At 30.1% G+C, this 21555-nt stretch overlaps 1 non-coding gene across 1 annotated transcript; it reads left to right on the forward strand.

The window, feature by feature from the left end:
- Positions 1 to 880: 880 nt before the first annotated feature.
- On the forward strand, positions 881 to 953 carry TRNAA-UGC (transfer RNA alanine (anticodon UGC)). Its single transcript has one exon. It is a non-coding gene; the product is annotated as a tRNA-Ala (tRNA).
- The last annotated feature ends 20602 nt before the right edge of the window (positions 954 to 21555 follow it).

Consider the following 21555-nt stretch of genomic DNA (forward strand, 5'->3'; position numbering starts at 1 on the left):
GTTCGGATCAAAACTCAAAATTTGGGAACTCTATAACATGAGGCAAATTTGTAATATGAGTTACATGACGGGGACGGGTTACAGTCAGTAAATAAGTTTATGGCGCTTTTATTTTGCCATTTATTTTTACTGTAAAACCCATTTTTAAATAGGGAAGCTATTTTTATTAAAAGAAATAATTTCCTTTTAATACTTTATTAATAGTTGTAACTTATACTATATTTATATTAAGATAAACGTATATTTAATCCTCAGATATAGACTTATAGTGGATCAGATTTCGACGTAAGTTAATGAGTTACTTAGAATTAATCGACATATCAAGCTTCACGAGTCAAGACCCAGGAAAAAAATAGATTCAGTTGGGTTAAATATTAACAAGTATATGCTTTGTTGTTTAACTTTGTCAATTATAAAAGTTTTAATAAACAGAATCACTAATTAATTTTCACGCACATTCACATAAATGCATTAAAAGATGTTAATCTTCATACAAAAATCTCCTTTCATTTTTATTCTCGGTTTTTACTCAGTCTCTCGATTACTATGTTAAGTAGGTATTTATACTTTAACTATCAAGAGGACAAATCATAATTAATCAGTATTCAGACAATAAACCTAAGACATCATGTATTTTACGTTCTGTTTGATAATTACAAATGTAATTTATAATTCAAATCTGCATCAAAAATGTAATTATGTTTTTTTTTAATAAATAATCTTGCTAATTTACAATATTGAATAACATACCCGTGCAATTTTGCACGGGTTAAAAACTAGTTGTAGTAAATACCATACAAGACATTACACAGCACCGAACTCGCCTTCTAAAAAACAATGGTACTTTATATTTGTATAAAACTTAAAATATATAGCAATCGGGGATGTAGCTCAAATGGTAGAGCGCTCGCTTTGCATGCGAGAGGCACGGGGTTCGATCCCCCGCATCTCCATTTTTCACGTTTTTCCATTGATCCTTACTCCCTTAATTGGATAAAATGGGAACACGAAATTAAAAAAAAAAAACATCATGCCTGATTTTGTTATTTATATTCAATGATCCTATGTCTTTTAAAGTATGATTACCCGTAAATATCGGTTAGATTAACTGTTTAATCATCGAGCACGTGATAACTATTATTACTCGCTAACTCTAGTTTAGAAACGATCATAACTAAAATCGTTTAAAAATAATTCTTTGTACAATACTGCCAATCTGCCACTGGTAAAGCATCAATGATCCACATTCTTGTAAAAAGATTTACATATATTATTATGTATATACATCATCTATTCATCTCTTTTTTTTTAAAAATGATCTAGCAATCAACAGGTGGTACTGAATTTCGGTATCACCTTCTCACATGTTAAATGTAGATTTCACGCATTTCTCTTTCCATTATGAGTTTATTATGACCTCATAATTTTATTTAACGGTCCTGTTGACTACAAGTCCAAATTAAACACTCACGTAGTCATGTACTTAGGTACGTCCTCAATCCTCATAGAGACAACTAACCATTTCTTAGACAAATATCGATTTCCTCACTCGGAGGTAAACTCGATTTTCACAACAGTAATATCAATGCCATCGGTCCCGGACCTAGGCACCAAAGCCACTTCAATAGTGTCATTATCCTCAACACCAATTTCCTCAAGCAAAGTGTTCAATGCCAACTTTAAAGTACTCTTCCTTTTTTTCTCATCTTTACCATTCATGTCCTTCTTCCCACTCTTATGCATTTCCCTATGAGGTAACGCCGTATAAGTCCCGGCCATCTCTGGTGTCACCTTCGTGTCATTGTCATCATTACTATGATCGATTGGATCATTAATGTAGACGTCGAATTTGACAAATTCATCTGCATGGCATAGATCAAACTCGATCAGTAAAATCTCCTCCTGCTCCTCCTTCTCCTGCTTAGTCCGCCTTAAGCTTTTCCCAGGTCTCGTGACCTGGGTCTTGATAACTGAGTCCAAGGCCTTTGGAAACGTCACTGACTCGGTTGTAAACGGTATTTTTGCCATTCGAGTAGAAGGGCAAATACGAGGTTGATATAACCATGGTAACTCGACCTTTTGATAAGTGTAACCTAATTTCTCTATGTCGAAACTGTCTCTTATTTTAACCTTAACTGGGTTTGCATTTTCGTCATAGAAGACGAACCATGCATTCAAATAATCCGGGTCATAAATGTTGGAGCGACCAGGAAATACAGTCCGCCACAAATGCCACATTCTATCGACATTTGAATGGTGACAATAAAAAATCGGGTCACGAGCAGCAGACCAAAATGCACCCATATCTTGATGGCCACGCACGGTCGCACTACCCGTCCAATCATGAACGTTATTATGAGGTGATATCTCTAGGTATCCAGCCCCATTTTTACGGTCAATATCGTCCCCTAGCTTGTATTTTTCTCCAAAAAACAGTGATGGTTTAGACGGATAAACCATTTGTTTCCTCATTACTTCAGAGCACCCACAATAGAGAGGATTGAACATCCTCTTAACCCTCTCTCTCCTCTAAGAGGACATCCTCTCTATTGTGGGAACTATATTGGGTGTCCTCTTGTATAGAGGAAGATGAGTGCTTCCTCTACTTTTAGAGGAAAGTAGAGGAAAGGTGACATAGGCCCTTGTGCACACAAGCTAATGTTTATTTGCCATATGGATAATATTTTTATTTATTATGGAATAAAAAATTACTCAATATACTCTTAATTGTTATTGTACATTCATATTTGTTCTAACATATATGGACTATGTTTCAAGGCTCGAACATAAACTAAAAATATGCATTACAATTTAATGTTAAGTTTCATGTATTTTGTTTTATAAATTTTAAATCTTACTTTGTATTATGAATTTGATTTGTTTTGTTTTATGAATTTTATATGTTATTTAGTTTAGCAACACGGACTTTTTTTAAAATTAGTTTTATTAATTTGTAAATTATTAAAACAATATAAAGTAACCCATAATATTAAATATAAATAAAATAAATATAATAATAAGAAAAATAATATAAGAGGATCCTCTCTATTGTGGAGGAAAAAAGATGTAATAGAAATGAGGAGGATGTAGATAGTGGGAAATGAGATGGATGAAAGAGGTAATGAGGTGTCAAAAAAATAGAAAGAAAGAGAAAAAATAAGAGGATGAAACTATCCTCTCTATTGTGGGTGCTCTCAAGATTTTGCCGAATAAGCCAGTTATCGGGGATTGGATTGTCTGGTGATCCGCTAGAGAAGTTGAGATCGATCATTGATGATAAATGATCTATGTTCTTGTTAAGAGGTTCGAAGTTAGGACAAAATCTTATCCAAAACTATATTTTTAAACAAATTATAATCCGATTTTTTTTTAAAATGCCCTACTTGACTATATTTTTAGTGTATTTGCAAATGTTTAGTGCGCATGGAAGGTAGCGGCTGCGGGTTCCCTCGTTACTAAAAAAAATATATTATTTTTGAAAGACTTTTAAATATCACCATCTATTTAAGATGGGATCTCTGCTTTTGTTTTCTTATAAATATTTTAAAACTAGTATAGGTCATGCGCGATTTTTTAGATAGGAATATTAAGGAAAATAACAATTGTACAATTGATATTTAACTCAATTTGAAATTTAATTGTAAAATTTATTATTATTAATGTTTTGCATTAATCGGTGGAAAAGAGAAAGTTCAGTATAATCCAGTTGTAGATATAATATAATGAAAGCCCAAGTATAGCCAAATTCATTTAGGCGGGAAAATTTGGGAGATCTCTTATTCTCTAAGTATATAAGGAAATGTTGTACCATGAATTTAAAAAAAAGATGTCAAGGAAAATTTTACTCTAATAGTTATATGGAGAGCTGTGTACCGGTCCAAAATCGAAACGGAATCGGAATCGGAATCGACAAAAAATCGGAACAGGGACCGGACCGGATCGGTTGGACCAATAAAAATATAATTCTAAGAAAGAAAATCAAATAACAATAATTCAGGTTCAAACCTGTCTGGACCGGAAAAAACCGGACCCGAACCGGAAACCGAAATCTTAAAAATATTGGATTGGGGATCGACCGGAGTTTTTAATTCTGGTTCGGAATAATGTAATATGGATATTGAAATTAGGTAAATAAACATTACACCGAGCCAATAGCTAAAAGTACCGAATTCCTATTCGTAATTATGTGTAAGAATTTAAATAAGACGACAAATGAAAAAAAAAATTTAAGACTGAATGACAAGTATACCAAATTAAGTGTGGTCCGTGTAGACTGTGGAGGATCAAATTACCGCTTGAATGCATTCCAAAATCCCCCCTCCCCCTACTACTAAGAGAATAAAACTCTCTTAGTTTTCCCTCCAAAAGTCATATAGCTAAATAAGGTAATAAGTAAAATATTCTTTTATTATATTATTATTATCTTTTCAATAAATATATTCTTATAGTTAAACTATAATATTTTAATAAATTCATTACTATAATTTTTCATGAAAATAAAATAAAATTGGTATTAAACTATTAAACTCTAATCTTTTAATTAAATTCATTATGGTTTTTTCATTAAAATAAAATAAAATTGATATTAAACTATAAACTATAAGCTACTACATTTTTTTAGTAATGCAATAATTATTACACAACTAGTTTGAATGCCCGTGCGTTGCAACGGGGTAATTAACTTATTTATAATGCAAAAAAAAACGTTATAAGGGTTTAATGTTTACATTCTATGTCTAATGATTTGTTTACATATTATTAAAATATCTCTTTCAAAAAAAAAAAAATTAATATTTGTGAGACTTAAAGAATTTTGGGTGTATACATAAGTTCAAATATCCCTCATATTTATAATCATAGGGATCACATCACCATATATTAATCTTTCGATGTGGGACAATTCTACTATTTATATGTAGTATATTCATCACACCTACGTTATTTTCCAATGTGGGACAAAACATACTAAAAATTACACAATTTTACACACTAAGAAGTTTTAATATGTGCAAATAATATGAAATCTATACTCTAATGATAGCATTTTTTACCACGAAGCTAATTATATTATTTTAATAATTTTTTTAACGATCTTTTTTTGCCAAATGAAATGTAAAAGTTTGATATAAAAATTGGAAATATTACTTGAATATAATTTAGGAAATATATATATATATATTATAATAATTAAAAGATTCACCACTTTAATTTTTAAGTCAAAAATTATTATTTATGATACTTCCCTAAATTAATTTTTTAATGATGTGGGTTAACTCTTATTTATAATCATATAATCACCCCACCTTGTACCAATCTTTCGATGTGGGACAATTCAACTATTTATAAGTAATATATTCACCAAACTCGAATTATTTTTATGATGTGAGACAATTCTACTATTTATAAGTAATATATTCACCAAACTCGGATTATTTTTATGATGTGGGACAATTCTACTGTTTATACGTAGTATATATTCATCAAACCTGCATTGTTTTTCAATGTGGGACAAATAACATACTCAGAATTACACCATCTTTTTTGCACTTAGTTCGACATCCAACCAGATCTCGAATACCAAATACGGACAATTGCTACTTATTATATCTAACAGTTATATTTAAATTTAATAATAAGATAAAGTACTCTCCATTAATATTTGTACGTTGTTTTTCTTCAAAAAAAATTTTATCATAATTGAGATACAGAAATTTCCCGTGGTACCCCTTAATTTTGTCAGATTTTCCATGTTACCCCTACTTTTAACAATGTCCTATGGTACCCTTGAGGTTCCATTTTTTTCCCATGATACCCCTAATGTAAAGGCTGTTAAATGGATTTTAAGTTTGATGGGCTAATAATAAAATAACAATTAAAAAATAATACCTCATTTATTGTTTTATTGGTACGGATATCTCTCTCTTTTAAATGAAAATTTAATTAACTATATCATTATAATATTGGAAATTTCTCATGGTAACCTTGAACTTTGATAGATTACACATGGTACCCCTAATTTTAAGTTTCTGCAAATGGTACCCCTATGTAGCTATGTTCACCTTTTTCTTTCCCAGAATACCATTTGACAACTTTCGTCATAACGCCATTACTCCTATGAGGTGTGACGCCTTTTTCTTTTGTTATCTATTACACAAATTAAACACTTCATCATCTAATTCCTAAATCCATATTTCATAATTTTTACCGACATTATTTTGCCAAATGAAATGTAAAAAAATTTATATAAAAATTACAAACATCACTTGAATATAAAATAAGAAATACAGAGTATATATTATAATAACTAAAAGATTTTCCAAATATTAACTTAGGTTAGAAATCATTATTGTAGAGACAGTAATACAAACTCTTTTAAGAGCTCTATCTGAAAATACTTAAGAGAATCAAAAGATTTAGGGTTATGACTTCTATTTATAATCATAAGATCACCCTGACTTATGGTAATCTTCCGATGTGGGACAATTCTAATATTAATACATAATATATTCAGCACATTTATATTACTTTTCAATGTAGGACAAATAACATACTACATACACCATTTTTTTCGTACCTACTTTGACATCAATCCGATTTAATAATGAGAAAATACAATACAATCTACACTCTAATGATAGCATTTTTTTTGTCACAATCTAATTATATAATTTTCATACGATACTTTTTTGTCAAATGAAATATAAAGTTTTTATATAAAATTATAAACATCACTTTTATATAATATAGAAAATGTATATATATATATATATATATATATATATATATATATATATATATATATATATATATATATATATATATATATATATGGGACAATTCTATTAGTTATACATAATTTATTCACCACACCCACATTATTTTTCAATGTGGGACTTATAACATACTAAAAATTACATATCTTTTATATAAAAAAATTTTGGGTTAATACCTAAGTTTCAAGGATGCCTCCTATTTATATTTAAATAATCACCCTACCGTATACTATTCTTTCGATGTGAGATACATAATTTAATTATTTAGACGTAGTATGTTCATCATGCCTACATTATTTTTCAATGTGAAAGATAAGTACATGTCTCTTCTCAAAAAGAAAAATCACTATTGTATACATATTATTTTTCTTTGAAGGTAAAACCACTTAGCTCGATCATTAGATAGAGATCTCTACATACATTGTACATATAACGACTCATTAACGCTCTATTACTGCATTAAGAAGACAACCATTAGTAAAATCTTTAGCTTTGTACTGTGTCAAGAGACTAACATTAATAAAACCTTTAGTTTTTTATTTTTTTAATTTTCTTGTTCATGTTCTTAACTCTTTCCCGGGTAGTTCCCAATTATTTTCACTTTATTTTTTATATCATATCGTAGATAATGATAGAAAATCCTAAGAGCTCTTTAAAAAAAATTTTATGAGACTCAAAATTTTTTTGGGTGATACATAAGTTCCAAATATGCCTCCTATTTATAATCATAGGATCACATCACCTTATACTAATCTTTCGATGTGGGACAATTCTAGTATTTATATGTGACAGACCCGACCCATACCCGACCCAAACTGACACGACCACCATTGAATTAGGCCCCCACACGGTTGTGAATTCAACCGCCCAAAGACAGAGTGACTATCACCCCGAAAAGCTATTGTCTAGAGGTTAACCGGTTGCCTAATAAGCGATTGGCGAAAGCAAAGGACATTAGCAAGGAAGGGACAAACCTCATCTTAAAGTTTTGAAATGTGAAATGCGGAAGTTGAAATGAGGTCAAATTTTGAATGATAGTCAAATCCACCCTTTTGTACAATGACTTGAGCACTTCATTCCCAAAAACCTTTTTGTTATGCCACCTTGTCGAGTTTGGGACGATCCATGACCTTTACTTTTGTAGAGAATTCGAGGCTTGTCATGTCATATGCCACTAGTTTCATGGGGATCATCATTCCACGCCATCTGATCGCCCTTGACGAAAGCATTTGGAAATTGAGGACGAAAGTAGTCTAGTTTAACACCATTTGGAGGTGATTTGGTTCCATTCTCTTAGACTTAGTGGTTTGTTGAACTAGTATTTGTGACGGAGTATATGCCCTTATATTTGTTCCCTCTTAGCTGACTCCGCCATTTAGATGAGTAAAGTGGCTATTCATTTTGTTGATGCACCCTTCTTTGTTTCTTTGTGCCTAATTATTGGATGTGTCTAAGTTTTGAACAAGACCTTACTTGCCTTGCGAATTTTGCTTTTTCCTCATAAGTGAAATTACGTGAGTTGAAAAGGCGTTGAGTGCGCTAATACTCATTCGGATATTATCAGTTGAATAAATTATTAAGTGATGCTTATATCGTGCATTTGCTTTTAGTAGTAGAGATAATTACCTTATCTTGCTTTATCATGCTTGATCTTACTCGAGGACGAGTAAGAGATAAGTGTGGGGAGATTTGATAACACTTAATTTTACTCGTTTTTTACCTCACATTTTATCTCTTATTTTGTCAAATTAGTCACCCGACTAGCGACTAATTCACCCATCCCCCTTAAACTAAAAGAATAAGAAAACTGAAAATTTTCCCGCCTAAATGCTTTTAACTAGAAATTGGGCCTAACTTTATCTAGATATGTATTGGACCTAATACATGGTCTTTATGTGTCAAAGTATCTTATCAAACACCGCAACTTCTATAGTTGGGCCAAATTTATTCCATTCATTATTATCTCAGTAGTCAAATATATGTATTTTAAATGTCGTAAATTTTCTATTTAAAACATATACAGATTTTACTCATATTATTAAAATCAGTGTGTGCTTTTCACCTTTTTATTCTTTAAATTTTTTACTCCGTTTAAATTGTTACTCCGTATATTGTAACAAAAATTAAAAAAATAGTTATATGCTTCAAATGCGTAAAAATAAGCATAAGTTTTTGTAATTAAACTAACAATCTTCTTTTTTTAATCATAAACTTATTCCGATTAAAAATGTAAAATTCGTTCTATTTTCATTCTTACTATTTTTACACATTAACAATTGTAGATAATTACAAATAAAATTCAAAGTTTATTTATATATTATTATTATTAGCTTTAATTGTTAAGTTCTCTACACATGACATTCTAAAATACCGTGCTTTAGCACGGGCTTTATACTAGTCTATCTATATCTATATATATATATACATAAAAGAGAGTTTTTTCGAGCGATTCTAGAGCGTCCACATCATCAAAGATTAATTTAGGAAAGTTTCATAAATAATATTTTTCACATAAAAAATAAAGTGGAGAATCTTTTAATTATTATAATATCTATGTTTCCTATTTTAAATTCATGAGAAGTTTCTAAGTTTTATATAAAAACTTTGACATTTCATTTGGCAAAAAAATGTCGTTATAAAAATTATGAAGATAATATAATTAGGTTCGTGGTAAAAAATGATTTCATTAGAGTATAGATTTCATATGTTTTGCACATATTAAAGATGGTGAACTTCTTAATATGTTATTTGTTACACATTGAAAAACAATGTTATTGTGGTGATTATAATACGTATAAATTATAGTATAGAATTGTCCCACATCAAAAGATTAACATAATGTGATGATCCTATGATTATAAATAAGAGTCATCATTGGAACCTCTATACCAACCAAAAACTTTATGAGTCTCTTAAGTATTGTTTTGGAGAGCTCGTAAGAGTTTATATCATTATTTTCACAGTATGATATATACATATATTTTCTATATTATGTATTATATTCAAGTGATGTTTATAATCTTTATATAAAAACTTATACATATCATTTCCCAAAAAAGTATTATAAAAAAAATTATGAAAATTATATTATAATAGATTATTGGTAAAAGAAATGTTAGCATTAGTATATAGTATCATATGATTTGCATATATTTTTAATTATGATAAAAAAACATTAAAAACAAACGTATGAATATTAATAAATAGTACTCCCTTAATTCAAGACCAAATACAACATTTTCATTTACACACTTGCCAAGACACAAATTACAACGTAACTATCTTTAAGTTTACATTATAAAAAAAAATTAAAAATTTGATATTCTCATTGTACGTAGGTGAATCAAATAAGATCTCAGATGAACATATTTTGTCATACATATTGCAAGGAATCATAAAGATTCTATTCGTTCATGAATAGTGTAAAAAAAGGAATGTTGTATTTGGTCTTGAATCGAGAGAGTATAGTATTTGCTCATTATTATTAACCCGGGTTAGATGTCGAATTATGAGCGAAAAAGTTGGTGTATTTCTAAGTTTGTTATTGTCCCACATTGAAAAATATGTTGGTGTGATGAATATATTACGTATAAATAATAGAATTGTCCCACATCGAAAGTTTAGCATAAAGTGTGTGATCATATATGATTATAAATAGAAGGCATCCTTATAACCTAAATACCAACCCAAAACCTTTTGAGTCTCTTAAGCATTGTCTTGGAGAGCTCTTAAGAGTATATCATTTTTTCCACGGTATGATATATATAATTTTAGTATTATGTCCAAGTGATGTTTATAATTTTTACAAAAAACATATACATCTCATATCGCAAAATAGTAACATAAATTTTTTTTTAAAAAAATTATATAATTAGATATTAAACTGGGTTAGATGTCGAATTAGGTGCGAAATAGATGGTATATTTCTAAGTATATTGTTTGTCCCACATTGAAAAATAGATGGTTGAATTGTTTCACATTAGAAGATTATCATGAGTTGAGGTATCACATGATTATAAATAGGAGTCATATTTCATATTTGAAACTTAGGGTTATCAATCCAAAATCTTTTGAATCGCTTAAATATTATCTTAGAGAGTTTTTATAAGAGTTTCTATTAACGACAAACCTTTGTTACAACAATACCATACAAATATTAATCACGTATATATTTATAAAAGCGATTATATATTACTATATTAGTGATATTATAATGTTTTTTTAAGACAATCGATAGTATAATAACTTTATTTAAGACAAAATCATAATTAAAAAATAAAATGGGTGTTAAATATACATAATTGTTTATTAATATGTCATATATAATGATAATCTCTACACTAAAATAGAAAATTTATGAATTATAATACAATCAAGTGTTGTATAAAAAGATCTTGAATCCATAAACAAATCAATAACGAGCTTTTTTACTTTGATAAATAGTAGAACTAAATCTTTTTAACTTTCAAATATAGGTAATTATTATGCCTCATTACATTTGAGTAACTAAAACACATCATAATTTTTAACCATTAATCAAAATTGCACCTGAAAATAGAAACTATTTTGCATTTGTTTATACATTTTATTGCTACCTCAATTACATCTTAAAAGTCATGTTAGAAAAAAAAATGTAATTTAAATCATATCATTTGTACATATTTTAATTATGGCAAAAAAAGAGAAAAAAATGTACGAATATAAATAGATAGCATAGTATTTTCCCATTATTAAATCTGGTTGGATATCGAAATAGATGCAGAAAAGATGGTGTACTTTTTCGTGTGTTATTTGTCCCACATTGAAAAATAATGTAGCTGTGGTAAATATACAACATATAAATAGTTGAATTGTCCCACATCAGAAAATTATCATAAGGTGGGGTGATTCTAAATATTATTAATTTATGAAAGTATTATAAATAATATATTTCGACTTAAAAAATAAAGTTGAGAATCTTTTAATTATTATAATATTTATTTCCTATATTATACTCAAGTGATGTTTCTAATTTTTATATAAAAATTTTTACATTTCATTTAGCAAAAAAATATCGTAAAGAAAATTATGAAAATAACATAATTTGATTCGTGGTAAAAATGTTATCATTAGCGTATAGATTTCATATAATTTGTATATATATATATATATATATAAAATTGTGTACTTCTTAGTATGTTATATGTCCACATTGAAAAATAATGTGGGATTATATAAAAATAATAGAATTATCCCACATTGAAAGATTAACATAAGATGTGGTGGTTTTATGATTATAAATATGAGGTATCATTGGAACTTAGGTATCTAACTCAACATCTTTTGCGTCTCTTAAATAAGATGTTTTGACTTTTGATCATATCTAAATAAATGATTAGACATAATAAGATGTAAATATTAAGACCTTATAACCAATTTTTTGTTACTAAGTTAATTACCCCGTTGCAACGCACGGGTATCCAAACTAGTATATATATATCTATCTATATTATTAAAGGAAGCTTTTTTCGAGCGATTATAGAGTCTCCAACTTTTACGAACTACCTAAGATTATTTAAATTTTAATTAAGATAGAATTACAATTTAAAACATCATCCTCTTATATATAATAATACAAATTAGTTACAAATATGTACATGTATTTGAGTTATTCCCAAATTAAAATTCAACTTATTTACAATAGTTGCATAAAGTATTTGTGTAGGACATAATGTCTATTTGTATACATATAAATGCATCTTATAAATACAACTTATAATTCCCCTTTCCCTCGACAACACAAATTGTCTTCGCTATTTAGCTTTCTAATTATTATTTGCATCACTATTTAGCTTTCTAATATTATTTGCAGTATAATTGCTAATGGTTTGTTATTCTGGAAGCTTTTTTCGAGCGATTATAGAGTCTCCAACTTTTACGAACTACCTAAGATTATTTAAATTTTAATTAAGATAGAATTACAATTTAAAACATCATCCTCTTATATATAATAATACAAATTAGTTACAAATATGTACATGTATTTGAGTTATTCCCAAATTAAAATTCAACTTATTTACAATAGTTGCATAAAGTATTTGTGTAGGACATAATGTCTATTTGTATACATATAAATGCATCTTATAAATACAACTTATAATTCCCCTTTCCCTCGACAACACAAATTGTCTTCGCTATTTAGCTTTCTAATTATTATTTGCATCACTATTTAGCTTTCTAATATTATTTGCAGTATAATTGCTAATGGTTTGTTATTCTTTTTTGTTTTATCTTTGTTGATTGTTGTGACGTGATTTTTCATACGAATTGATTTGTATTTTTTTTCCTACAGATCATTTACGCCATGACTGAGTAAGATAGCACAATAATGTGGCGCAATCAAAGACAACGTTCACCAGTAGCGGAGCCAGGATTTGAAGTCAGTGGGCTAAAATTTTCAGCTTGGGCGAAAGGGTAATATTATAAAGGAACCTCGACAAAATTCAAAAAAATTAACTAAAAATTTGGAAAATTTCAAAGGCCAACGGGGCGACGGCCCTGCTACCCCCACCATTACGTACACAGTGTAGTGCTACTTCTACATGCATGTAAGTCTGACTTCGAAACTATTTAATCAATTCTAATTGCATTACTTTTAATTTATTAGGTTAGCATAACCATTTTTTTGTCAAATCTGTCACTTCTATTCATAATGGTTGTACTTAATTTATCATTTATCTCTTGGAATTTTTATGTCTAATTGTAGGTTGATTTAATCTGATTGTCGACTACCATCACAAAAAGTTGTACTATGCATTCGCATGTACTGTTATATATGATCTCTCTCCTACACTTTTGTAATCAAAATACTTATAATTCTTATATGTCATGCGCAGAAAATCAATCGTAGGGACTAAAGACTTGAGTAGAAAAATCAACCTTTCTACAAAGTTAGTATATTTCTCGAGTTATTGTTCAAAAATTATTATAATATTTGGTTTCTACAAGACATTTTTGTTATTATATTTGCTAACAGTATAATGAAATTGTTTCTCAAACATATTTAAAATTCTTTGAAACTCGGGTACGATAGAGTTGTATTAATGGAATTTGTTTAGGCGGCCTTTGCTTTGAAAATTTTAAACAATTGATCATTACATAAAAGTTATCTAATTACCACAACTATTTTTTGACACAACATGGTTTCGTAGTATGCATCAAAAGTTGCTAGACTTGCTATTTAAGTGAGATCTTATAGAATAACCCAACTCCGGCATGCTCTCACGAGGCCTCAATTCTTCCTGATTTACATATTAATAGTCACAAAGTCTTGATGAGATGACAAAGAGAGATTGTCTATGGCCTAATAAAAGATTTGTAATATACTTCCTTTGTCTCGGTTATTTGTTACCTTTATTTTAATCAAATTTAAATAAATGATCGGGACAGAGGGAATATATGCAAGACCATAGAATTTGAATGGAAATAAATATCCTAACATTAGTTAACAAAAAATTTCCCAGTTGCTTTTGGTGAGAAGAGTCCATACAGAAATATATATCATCTTCCCAAACACTAACCATGCATGCTTATTTAATTAGTTATTTTGAATCTCTCTTTTTATCATCTATTTTCTCATTCTCTATTTATTTTTATTTTTTGAAGGGATTCTCTAATTTATTTTAGACAAGCAACTGATGGTAACAATCAAATCTCACGCCCTTGATCTACTGGATGCATGATATCATAAAATTATGCTTTATGTAGTACAATGCATGCAAATATTAAAAAACAATTACGTATAGCTTACCTAGCTTGGTATAATTTGTGTGTTTTTATCCTCCCTCTTCTCTCAAAATTTGAGCACGTCGTGCACATACGTGACCACTGGTCATATTCTTATTTCGTTTAATTTCAACTCTCATCGAGTTTACTTCAGTTTAGTTCAATTCCGCTATGATCATTTTAGTTTAGGTAAGTTGTGTTTGATTCAGCTCCGTTCAACACCTTTGCTCTTATTCAATGTCTATGCCACTCTATTTTAATGAGTGCGATATTTTTTTCACGCACAGTTGAGTACTATATCATATGTAAAGTGTTCCGTACATATGTACAAGAAATATTAAGTTGTATTAAGTGTATGTGGATCTATTTTTATGAGACATATTAGCACGCGCAGTTGAGTATTGTATCTTAATATGCCTGTATTTCGTACATGTTAAAGAGAGAACCTAAAACTTAGAAAAATTCCTATGTATTAGCATATATGTTTAAGAGTTTTGCCAAGTGGACAAGCGATTGCACGTTCTAACTACGTTATTAGGAAAAAGGATATTCCAAGTTTAGAGTGTCTTAAGAGGAATATTCAAGTTGATTATACAATTTAACTAGAGATATAGTTTGAATTAGTTCGAAAAAACAAGGCTTAGTTCGCCTTTTAAAACTCACATTAGTAACATATCGGTACATAATTGTACATGGGTCCGTGAATGCACGAAGATTCAAAATAGTCTCGCATATAAGGCCACATCATGAAAGTCATTGTTGCATGAAAATCAAAAGCCCGCCCGAAGTTAAAAAACGTTACGGCTAGATCAAGCCATATTAGAGACTAGAGAGTAGAGAATACATAAAAAAAAGAGATTACAATTAGGCCCGTGCATCGCACGGGCATTAAATCTAGTATATATATATATAAAAGAGAGTTTTTTCGAGCGATATGAGAGCGTCCACATCATCAAAAATCAATTTAGGAAAGTATAATTTTTGATGTAAAAAATAAAGTGGAAAATCTTTTAATTATTATAATATGTATATTTCCTAAATTATATTCAAGTGATATTTCCAATTTTTATATCAAACTTTTACATTTCATTTGGCAAAAAAATATCGTTAAAAAAATTATGAAAATAATATAATTAGCTTTGTGTTAAAAAATGCTATCATTAGAGTATAAATTTCATATTATTTGCACATGTTAAAGATGGTGTACTTCTTAATACGTAAAATTGTATAATTTTTAGTATGTTTTGTCCCACATTGGAAAATAAGTAGGTGTGGTGAATATACTACATATAAATAGTAGAATTGTCCCACATCGAAAGATTAGTATAAGGTGATGTGATCCTATGATTATAAATAGGATGCATATTTGGAACTTATGTATCCACCAAAATTTGTTGAGTCTCATAAATATTGTTTTAAAGAGCTCTTAAGATTTTCTATCGTTATCTACGTTATGATATAAAAATAAAGTGGAAATCGTTGGGAATTACTCGGGAAAGAGTTAAGAATATGAACAAGAAAATAAAAAAATAACTAAAGGTTGAACAAGAAAATCAAAAAATAAAAGGTTTTACTAATGGTAGTCTCCTGACACAATACAAAACTAAAGATTTTACTAATGGTTGGAGACTAAGTGATTTTTACCTTCAAAGAAAAATAATATGTATACAATAGTGATTTTTTAAGAAGAGACATGTATTTCTTGGTATGTTATATCTTTCACATTGAAAAATAATGTAGGCATTATGAGCATACTACGTCTAAATAATTAAATTATGTATCTCACATTGAAATAATAGTATACGGTAGGGTGATTCTATAAATATAAATAGGAGACATCCTTGAAAATTAGGTATAATCCAAAAAATTTTTGATATAAAAGATATAGACTTTTTAGTATGTTATATGTCTCACATTGAAAAATAATGTAGGTGTTGTGAATATATTATGTATAAATAATAGAAATGTCCCATATATATACATTTCTATATTATATTAAAGTGATGTTTATTATTTTGATATAAAAACTTTATATTTCATTTGAAAAAAAATATCGTATGAAAACTATATAATTAGATTGTGACAAAAAAATGCTATCATTAGAGTGTATATTGTATTGTATTGTATTTTCTTATTATTAAATCGGGTTGATCTCAAAGTAGGTACAAAAAAAATGGTGTACTTAGTAGTTAGTATGTTATTTGTCCTACATTAAAAAGTAACGTAAGTGTGGTGAATATACTATGTATAAATATTAAAATTGTCCCAAATCGGAAGATTACCGTAAGGCATGGTGATCTTATGATTATAAATAGAAGTCATAACCCAAAATATTTTGATTCCCTTAAGTATTGTCAGAGATAACTCTTAAAAGAGTTTATATTACTGTTTCTACAATAATGATTTCTAACCTAAGTTAATGTTTGGAAAATCTTTTAGTTATTATAATATATACTATGTATTTCTTATTTTATATTCAAGTGATGTTTCTAATTTTCATATAAAAACTTTTAAATTTCATTTGACAAAATAATATCGGTAAAAAAATTATGAAAATAATATTATTAGATTCATGGTAAGAAATGCTATCATTAGAGTATATATAGATTTCATATAATTTGCACATATTAAAGATGGTGTATTTCAAAGTATGTTATATCTCCCACATTGAAAAATAATATAGGTGTGATAAATATACTACATATAAAAAATAGAATTTTCCCACATTAAAATATAGCATAAGGTGGGTGATTCTATGAGCATCCTTGGAACTTACGCATCAACCCAAAATCTTTTGAGTCGCTTAAGTATTGTCTTGGAGAGCTCTTAAAAGTTTATATCATTATATTTTCTACCTATAGAATTTATATGTCCCATATTGAAAAATAATGTAGATGTGGTAAATCCATAAATATACAATGTCCCACATCGAAAGATTAATATAAGGTAAGGTGATTATATAATTATAAATAAGAGTTAACCCACGTATATATTAATCTTTTTTTTTTTTTTTGAAAGAGATATTTTAATAATATGTAAACAAATCATTAGACATATAATGTAAACATTAAACGCTTATAACGTTTTTTTTGCATTATAAATAAGTTAATTACCCCGTTGCAACGCACGAGCATTCAAACTAGTTTTAGAATAAAATAGAATATTATTGGTTTTATGTTAATTTATGTCGATCTATTATTTTCCGGGATTTTGTACTGCTTCCATCTTTTTGTTATGTAGGTACCGAGTCAAGGGAAAACAAAGCTGATAAAGTGGATGAAGACGGGTCTCGAAAGTTATATCTCGTGGATTATCATGTTGGGCTTGTGTGAACACATGCTTTCAATATTTAACTTGGGCCTATTACTAGATGACCCGTGAAAAAAAGGCCAAAAGGAAGAGGACTTGACAATTGATTTTTGGCTGGAAACAAGAGTAGTAGGTAGGTAGTGGAGAAAAGTCCACATGCTTTTAGAAGAGAGCAGCTTGATTTTTGTGTCTTTTGTTCTGGGCAGAGAGGCAGAGAACAGAAAGACGGGAGTAGAGAGTAGAGTAGTTTAGGGTAATTTAATTTGTTCTTCCAAAAATTCCAATCTTACCTTCCTTATTCTTAGCTTAGATTAATTTTATCTCTTCAAGTTTACAAATTGTATGAAGATCTACAATCTTAATCTCTTTTAATACAAGTTTGGTATCATTTCTTCTCTCTCTTTCTTTTATTGTTATTTAATTATTGTTATGTATTTAATTAGTTTAATTACTTTAATTAGTCCAAGATTTAGTCTTTATTAGTCTTAACTTGTTTAATGAGTTAGTTTACTCATGTTTATTAGTCATTAAATTAGATTAAAGTCTCAATCTTTATTGTTCTATTGTTCTTAGCACCATGTTTAGTATAGTTAAAATTGTAATTAATGTTAGATTAGTAATGAGTAGTGAGTAGTATTTTCACTAGGATTCGATTTAACCCCGACATGTCTAAGTTACTTGATTAATTCCATTTTAATTAGTTGTTGGGGTGTAGTAAAGGTTGACTAGGGGAATTGATTTGTCTTATGGGCTTATTTGTGGTAAGTATTGACTCTTGACCCTTGTCCATTGGCGATAGCCGATTAGGTTGGGAATCGGGTTACCATATTTAAGTTTAATTGCCGACCTAGGTTGAGACCGAGAGGGAGAACCATGGGAGGGCACCCTTAATCTTGTGTTTGAAATCAACCTTCGAGAGAAGGGGAGGGATGACCCGGAAACCGACGTGAGCTTAATGACCTTAGTCAATACTAGGCTACCTTGAGAATTACATGTGTTTTCGGGTAGTTGGGGTATTAAACTTGGGATACCGACTTTCGAACCCGAGAGGGGGGTTAGTTGGGATAGCTAGTGTCCTATTATGAGCCCGAGAGGAAGTTAGTAGGCGAATTAGAGGCGTTTTCCACTTTACACATCACCCCAATGACCAATTAACGGGATTATGGTAGTAAATGAACATGTCGGAGGTGAGATCGGACCCTAGGCTTTCCTTTATTGTTTAAATCACTTTTCATTACTTGTTTACTTAGTTAAGTAGTCCTAGTTAGTTTAATTTATATTTAGTTTAATATCAACCAATTTTATGATCCGCGTAGCTAACTTATAATCTAAGACAAAACTAGTATTCAAACTTGATCTCCCTGTGGTTCGACCCCGACTACCCTTACTAGTTGAGAATTTGTTTGATCGGGTACGACGACCTCTACCCACTATCAAAATGGCGCCGTTGCCGGGGAGATCAACGGATTGATATTAGTTTAGTTTTAGATTTGTTAGACTACGTATTTGTTACTTTTACTTGTTACTTGAAACTTGTTGCATGTTACTTAAGTGTTGCATTACTTGTTTTCTTGTGACTTGTCTCTTATTTGTCACTTCTTTGAGCATACATGACAATGTCTTGCATACGCGATCATTGTAGACCAAACCTTACTCATATTAACCGACCTATTAATATTGGGGTGGTGGATGTTGATTATGAGTTTGATATAGGTCTTATTGAGTTGATTCGGCAAGATGTCTTTTGTGGTTTAGATAGTGATGAAGCAATTGACCATTTAGAGACTTTTGAGGCAAATTGTGACCTTGTTAAGAAGGAGGGATTATCAGACCAAACCATTAAACTCTTACTTTTTCCCTTTAGTCTTAAGGGTGAAGCTAAAAGATGGTTACATTCTCACCCTTCTAGCACCTTTTGCACTTGGGATGACTTAGCTCAAGCCTTTTTAAACAAGTTTTACCCTCCCTCTAAAACCGCCTTTAGGAAACGTGAAATTTATAATTTCCAACAAGGCGAGTTTGAGACTTTGAGTGAGACTTGGGATAGGTTTAAGGGTTTGTTGAGAGCTTGTCCCCACCATGGTATTTCACCTTGCGAAAGCATGCTTATTTTCTTTGATAGTTTGCTTCCTTCTCTTCAAAACTTTGTGACTATATCATCCGGAGTAGGGGCATTTGATAAGTTGAGCATTGATAAGGCTAAAGATTTAATTGAGAACATGGCTCGTGTCGATGAGGATCGAAATTCAATTTGGGCTACATTTAAGAGAGGACCACAAAGTAGACTTAAACGTTATGATTATTCTATGTTTGATGCAATAAGTGGAAATGTGGACTTTTCTTCTTATGTGGATGTACCTTATGTTCAATCTCATGTTCTTAATCTTCATGTTCCCCTTTCCCATGCCATTGTGAATGATATGCAAGAGTTTTCATCTTCTTATGAATCTTATGGTGATGGAAAACGTGATCTTGATATGTGTTCTTCTTATACATCCCCACCCTTTGAGAAGATGAATGTGATGGAGGATGAGGATGATACGTGGTTGAATGAGCCAAATAGTCTTCCTAGTGAGAACTTTGAGGATGTTGGTTTGTGTGAACTTGAAGAGAAAGTGGAGGACAATGATATTTTTAATGGTTCTTGGGAAAGAGAGAGTGCACACATATTTGATGATAGCATTGAGGTGAAGTGTGATAATGATGTTGTGGATGTTATTTCTTTAGGAGAATCCATTTTTGAGAGCTTCCTTGAGGAAGCAACCGTGACTACCCCTATACTTGAGGATGACTCTCTTATTCCCATTGTTTTGCATCCACTTGACTTTCGTACCTCTTCACTTGAGCCCATGCTTATTGAGGATGATTGTGAGAATCCTACCAAAGAGGTTGTTTTGGCTCCTTGTTTGACTTTTAATGATTATTTGAGTGAGAATTTGGAGGATAAGATTGATGAGGAAGTGAAGGGCAAGGAGATTAGTGAAGTCTCCAATGTTGTTGATCGTCCAAGAGTTATAGGGTTTGATCATCCTCCTCCCACAAGAGAGGATATATTTTACACCATTGAATTTGAAAGTGAGGTGGAGAATGATCAAACTCTAGATGAAAGGGGGAAGCTTAAAGATATGAGCTTAAATGATGATGGGAAGGCGATGAGTGGCCTTGGCCATAGATTGTGGGATCCCGGCTAGTTAATGGATCCACTTGTAGGTTTGGCGGTTTCCTTAAAACCGCGCTTCTTGGGAGGCAACCCAAGCTTTGTTTTTATGCTCTTTTTTCTTTTTGAAAATTTTTCCGAAAATACAAAAACATGTTTTACCTTTCTTATTTCCTTCCTACACTTGGTCCATTGAGAACAATGTACATTTTAAGTCTGGGGAGGAGATTTATTCCTTAAAAAAAAAAAAAAAATTTAAAATTTTCAAAAATTACAAAAACATGCTTTAATTTATTTGTATTCCCTTATGTAAAAGAATAAGTGTGGGGAGGAAACTTTCCATACATGTCTTGTATATATTGTTGTGTGTGTAATAAAATGCATAGGTACATTTGGAATATCGGAGGCATATGCTAAGGAGTTAGAAGACGCTTGGTATAATCGCTCTTATCTCTTCTCCTTCCTCCCTCTCTTTTATCTTATTTATAATTGAGGAGGTTGGGCTTTGTATGTTGAGGAGGATGTTCCAATTTTGGAACTTGGTGATGTGTG

This window comes from Silene latifolia, chromosome 2 (genome assembly GCF_048544455.1).
Source record: "Silene latifolia isolate original U9 population chromosome 2, ASM4854445v1, whole genome shotgun sequence".
Lineage (NCBI taxonomy): Eukaryota > Viridiplantae > Streptophyta > Magnoliopsida > Caryophyllales > Caryophyllaceae > Silene > Silene latifolia.